The sequence below is a fragment of the Pseudophryne corroboree genome, chromosome 2, assembly GCF_028390025.1.
Source record: "Pseudophryne corroboree isolate aPseCor3 chromosome 2, aPseCor3.hap2, whole genome shotgun sequence".
NCBI classification, from domain to species: Eukaryota; Metazoa; Chordata; class Amphibia; order Anura; family Myobatrachidae; genus Pseudophryne; species Pseudophryne corroboree.
Genome location: NC_086445.1, coordinates 605,912,007 through 605,918,577, shown reverse-complemented (window position 1 = coordinate 605,918,577; position 6,571 = coordinate 605,912,007). Strand labels below are relative to the sequence as shown.

Sequence of the window (6,571 nt, the reverse complement as noted above, 5' to 3'; positions counted from 1 at the left end):
TCAAGATTTAGAGACTTTTCTCCGTGTTTATCTCTCTCCTTCGCAAGACAATTGGGTGGAACTGTTACCCTGGGCCGAGTTTGCCCATAATCATCTGTACCACTCCTCCACTGGTGAGTCTCCATTCTTTATTAATTATGGATTCCATCCTCAAGTTCTAGAATTACCCATCTGTCCTCCGGAAGATGTTCCTGCTGCAGCCTCTACTCTCCGGCACTTCAATCAAATCTGGTGTAGGGTTCATGCTAACCTCAAGAAAATCTATGGCCGCTGCAAATTCTTTGCGGATAGGAAGCGACGGGCAGCTCCCCAATACAAAGTGGGTGACAGGGTATGGCTCTCTACCCGCAATCTCCGTTTAAGAGTGCCTGCTATGAAGTTTGCTCCAAGGTTCATTGGTCCTTACCCCGTGTTGCAAGTCCTGAACCCGGTTGTCTGCAAATTGGGATTACCTTCCCACTTTCGGGTACCAAATTCTTTCCAAGTCTCTCTCCTTCGTCCTCTTGTTTTGAATCGGTTCCATTCAGAATCTCCTAGGCCAACCTCTGTAGAGACTGAAGCTGGAATGGAATTTGAAATTAAAGCTATTCTTGACTCTCGTTATCTTCACAAGAATCTACAGTATCTGGTAGAATGGAAAGGTTATGGTCCTGAGGAAAGGAGCTGGGTCAAAGCTGCTGAAGTCACGGCTCCCCGACTAGTGCGGATCTTCCATTCCAGACATCCAACAAAGCCCGGGAAGTGTCCGGGGGCCACTCCTGGAGGAGGGGGTACTGTCACACACCAGAGGCCGCGGCCACCGCGCTTACCCCTGCGTGTCTGCTGGTCCGTCTGGCAGCCCCCGCCTCCGGCGGTCGTCGGGTCCCGGCGTCTGGCTGGCGTTGCTCCCGGCGGTTCCCCGGAGTGTGGGCGCCGCCATTGCACCCGGCGTCACGTGGGCGGGAGTGGGTGGCATCACAGAACCGCTCCACCAATCCTGTTAGGGCGGGAGATTCAAAACCAGACACCGGGCAGAGCTCCGGCGCCTGAGTATCGTCACTTTTCCAGAGGTGATCACCAGTGCTCCTGTGACCGCTGTGCTACCTCCTAGAGTTTCCAGCATCCAGTCAGCTTTCCCAGCATATCGTGCTGCTCGTTCACCTAGTCTTCAGTGTTTTTAACATCGCTCACGAGTTCTTCAATCATCAGCGTCTTTGAACACGGCTCACAAAATCTTCAGTGCCTTATATCATCGCTCACAAGTTCTTCATTCACCAGTGTCTTTATCATCGCTCACAAGTTCTTCATTCACCAGTGTCTTTATCATCGCTCACAAGTTCTTCATTCACCAGTGTCTTTATCATCGCTCACAAGTTCTTCATTCATCAGTGTCTTTATCATCGCTCACAAATTCTTCATTCACCAGTGTCTTTATCATCGCTCACAAGTTCTTCATTCATTAGTGTCTTTATCACCGCTCACAAATTCTTCATTCATCAGTGTCTTTATCATCGATCACAAATTCTTCATTCATCAATGTCTTTAAACATCGCTCACAAATTCTTCAATCATCAGTGACTTTAAACATCGCTCACGAATTCTTTAGTGTCTTTCACCATTGCTCACAAGTTCTTTATTCATGTATCTTTAAACATCGCTCACAAATTCTTCAGTAGCCTTTGACATTGCCCACCAGTCCTATTTCTTCCATGAGTTGCTGTATTGCTCCCTTCCCTAAATAAAGCTCTTCAGCATTTCTTCATCAAACACAATTGTCAGAGTCCTGTATGAGGAAAACCTATATCCGGCCTTCTCTGCTCCGACCCAGCTGTGGTGCCTCTTCCCGACCATCGGAGGAGCCCCCGAGTTCACAACACTCCCAATCCAGGTCAGTGACATTAGATCAGTGTGGACATGATAAATTGAATGTCAACATGGTCAATGTCAACATTTCAACCATGTCGAAATTATGAATATCAACATTGTGAACGTTGACAGGATATACCACAACAGTTATGAATAATACCCAGCGAAAAGCGATATAACTTCTAAAACCACTAATAGAGGGCTTTACCTATAGCAGCTACATAGCCCTTAAAGCTGAATATGCTTACCAGTACTCTGATCCCCTGGGACTTCAGATCTAGGGGTATATTTACTAAAGTACTGGTTTATAGAAGTGAAGATGTTGCCAATAGCAACCCATCAGATTCTACGTATTATTTACCTAGCACCTTCTAGCAGATAGTAACTGGAATCTGATTGGTTTCTATGGAAAACTTCTCTACTTCTACAAACTCACATTTTAGTAAATTTAACCCCAGGTACTGTAGCAGATTATTATCACTAGTAGGGTATTATTTAGAATTATAGGTAGACAGGAGCATATCCAGGTCTTAAATGATATTCTTAGATGTAAAGTACTAGCTCAATATCCATACATGCAAATACTATAAAGATAATACTTGACCTTATAATATAATAACTTCTATTGAGGAATATATTTCATGTTATTATGCAATAGTTAATGTCCATTTGCCAGTGGATCACAGATAACAAAAAAATTTGAAACTTTCCGTGATAGTATTGTAAGTCAAATAAATAGCCAATGTCCGAAACGGGTGGTATTCAGTATGCCAGCGCTGGAATTGTCAGAAACAGGTATCAACAACAAGGTAACTTTCAGCAGCACACGCCAGAACAAAGGCAGCCCACCAGATGAGCTATTTAAACTTACCTGGACCAACAGAATGAGCACTAACAGTCTGCCCACAACCGCTGCACCTGGGGAGAGCCACTGTATGAGCAGAAGATGCTAACAGACTGCTCTTGGCCACCAATGTAAGAAAGTGTTGACTGCTACAATAAGGGAACACAATGTAATTTCTAACATTACTAACATCACCTAACACTAGCATTACTAGACCTTTCTTAAAGGACCATAACTTTTTTTTAATGGCACAAACAATGTACCTGACCCTGTCTATTTTTTTTTTATTCAGGGTGGGTTTTTTGGGTTTTTTTTTTTTTTTTTGGGGGGGGGTTTCAACAATAAAACTATGTTTGACCTTCTTAGTGACCAAGGCAAATGCAGCTGATAACATCCAGGATTTCATTTCTTAACCATCTTAAAAGGCTCAGTATATTTGGGAACAAATTTCAGAGAAAACTAGTTCAATCCAATGTTAAAATGTTTCATGAAAACCAAGCTCTTTTCAGATTTTTAATCTAAACACTTTTTTTTATTACTGTTAAAAACAGATTTGACCAATTATCCTACTCATGAAAGATCTGCCAGGACCTTTCTTCAGACATTCCTCAAATGTAAAAAAAAAAGCCCCTTATTTAAGGATACACAGTAGAACATCAGAGAAAGATGTAGCCTTGGCGGTGGCCACAAATGATGTAGATATGTCCGATGCGGTATGTGTGGAATAATTTCACGCAAACTCTGCTTAAATTAGTGACTCAGGGGCTGATTCAGAGGTGGATGCAATCCCGTGGCGACTGCGGTCCCGTACACGGCGTATCTACACAAAAATGCTAATGTCACAACTGTGGATATTTGTACAGAGATGACCACCAGCCAGCGACGGACAGGGGCCTTGATTCAGCCCTGGCATTTGGGGGGGCGCGCCATAAGATGTATGGGGGCGTGCCATGAGTCATGGGGGCGTGGACTCGTGGCATGCCCCCATTACCATGGCGGCAGTTGCTGGGGACGCGGGATGCGCTGTGAGTCTGGGGCATAGACTCACGGCACGCCCCCATTTCCATGGAGACCATGGAACCAGAGAGCCGGAGGCTGCGCCGCGCGTGACCTTTCCAGCTCTCTGAGTGACCGATTCGGCCCACCTGCCCATCGGCCCTTCTGGCATGTGCCAGAAGTGCCAGATGGCCAGTCCGGCCATGCCACCGGCCCATCTAATATGCCACTTACACGCTTGTTCTTGCTGCTGAGCACACTTGCCTTCTCTTCCAAAACATCCAGGATGTTCCTGAATCTCCCTAAACAACCCGCAACTACCCAGTTCCTGAGTAAATTGAATAATTGTGCTCCCCCCTTCACCCTCCTGCGCACGCTTTACAGTGGCAGTAATCATGGAATTGTGTAACGGTGACCCCGATGCCACCTACTATACCACTGCTTACCCCTTGCAGAGCCAACCTGGCTACCCCCTCCATGTTGGCAACTAGAACGAAGAAACCATCTGTATAGTGCTCAGCAGCAGCCTACTTCCCCAGTCCAGCAAATGCTGCTGCATGCTGGGATGCAGATTGCACAAGGAAGGCTGCTGTCGATAAGCCGCAGTAAACTCCTCTATCCCCCTGCATCGATGTACCAGCGGTAATGGATACGTGAGAAGTCAATGAAAGTATATTAATTGCATAGAGTTAGGGGGACGCTTTTAGATTTTTAGTAGAAACTAAACAGAAATGATTTTGGCATTATTCATACGTTTCAGTTAGTGAACTGACAGTTATTTTTTTGGATCTAACGATCTATATCGAAATTTCCACTATATTTACTAAGAATAGAAATTCCTTTATAAGTAAAGACAGTAGTCATCATTATAGCTGGCTGCGAGGAGTACCTGCTGGCAGCGAATTTTGTCTCATTAAGAGTAATTATGAAATTAGGAAACTAAAAAAAAAAAAAAAAAAAAAAAACACAGGTGTGTACTATTAAGGATCAATTTTTAAATAAGGGTTATGATCCAAACTATTTGGAAACTGTCGAAGTCGAAAAATATTGCAGTACACACAACACGTACAAATTACACACAGATGGCCTCCGCGCATGTACTTGTTCTGCTGTGCGTGCACATATTCGCAATTTGCGTATGGTCGCTCCCACGGTCCTGCGCATTAGCGCGTGGTATGGATAGGATTACGGTAGAGTTTGTGATCGCATAGAAAAGCCATAAAAACACATTACATATTTAAGCCAAATAGTGCACAATGGGGGTAATTCCAAGTTGATCGCAGCAGGAATTCTGTTAGCAATTGGGCAAAACCACGTGCACTGCAGGTGTGGCAGATATAACATTTGCAGAGAGAGTTAGATTTGGGTGGGTTATTTTATTTCTGTGCAGGGTAAATACTGGCTGCTTTATTTTTACACTGCAAATTAGATTGCAGATTGAACACACCCCACCCAAATCTAACTCTCTCTCTGCACATGTTATATCTGCCTCCCCTGCAGTGCACATGGTTTTGCCCAATTGCTAACAGAATTCCTGCTGCGATCAACTTGGAATTACCCCCAATGTACACATAGTCTCCCTGCACCGCACCAGCAAGTTACAACAGTTTAAATGGTTTTCAAATATGTTTGGGGAATACCGCACAGGATGTAATAGGAATACAATGTAATCAGTACCAAAAATAGAAAATAACAAGAAAACTAGGTTTTCTAATTCTTAAACAGTTTGGTGGTGCACCCTGAGTCAGTATTAAGACATACAACAACAGGGAGAAAAGAAGACTCTTTTTTGGGTGCACTCTTAACTTTAAACAATGTATAGACTAAACAAGATAAGATATGATATTTAAAATCAATTTTTATTATCACAAAATTAAGATACTTAGTGGTTAATGAGAGAAATGACAGTAAGGAACAATATAAACAATTAGCGAAATTGCTGATATGATAATGATAATAAAGTCCTGGTTGGCGGCATTAGATCTGAATGCAGTAAATTATTAACTTGGATATTAAGTGGTACGTTCTAATAACAAAATGAAACCCTGTCCTATATTGGTGCCAAAATAATAATAATATATAAAGCCTCAATATTGATTGTAATTATTAGTAGAAAAGAGAGCAGAAAGAGATAAGATGGCAGAGTGAATCTGCTGTCAGTGTTAGACACTGAGCATGTGGGACCAATGCGTGCTCTACTACACTGAGTCTTCCTCAATGGTCACCCACTTGAGTACTGACCCAGCCCAACACTGATTAGCTTCCAAGTTCGGACGGCTTTGGGCGTTTCCAGTGTGGTATGATAGTAGAGAAAGTAGACGGTAATTGGAAGCTCTGGAATCACTGATGAGAGTTCACGAATTACATAGTATCAAAGCAAAGTGACAGAAATTAACCAATAGAGGAAAATAGATGGATCTGCTGCCAATGTTAGACAGGGATATGACTCTGAATCAGTGGTGAGAGTCCATTGAATGAAGTATAGATAGAAACATAAAAGAGGAGTACACAAGGGTACCTATACTGATGAAGTAATCCAGGTTATTACCAAAAAGCATATGTCCAGATGGACTAATCGTAGTTATGCATATATACAAATATACAGTCTAATGCAGTTGCTGAAATGAAGCCAAATAGTAATAATCCCACTGGATAAGGATGCTGGATTGTTGTAAAATATAAGGCAAAATGTGATCTCTATGCTTGTATTAATCAGGTATAGAATACAGTGTCTCGGGGGCGTGGCCTGACCTGCATCCTGAGAAGACGTGCCTTACATGAGCTCCTGCCGGCCCTGCATTTAATGCCGATCTATCTCCAGCTTTCCCCTCCGATTCTCTCCCCTGGCGGGTGCCCATCACGCCAGAGACCCCGGGGAAGCTGGAG

General features: G+C 43.3%; 1 pseudogene; it reads right to left on the bottom strand.

Moving 5' to 3' along the window:
- Positions 1-5,877: 5,877 nt before the first annotated feature.
- Positions 5,878-5,996, bottom strand: LOC135054375 (5S ribosomal RNA; annotated as a pseudogene).
- Between the last annotated feature and the right edge of the window lie 575 nt (positions 5,997-6,571).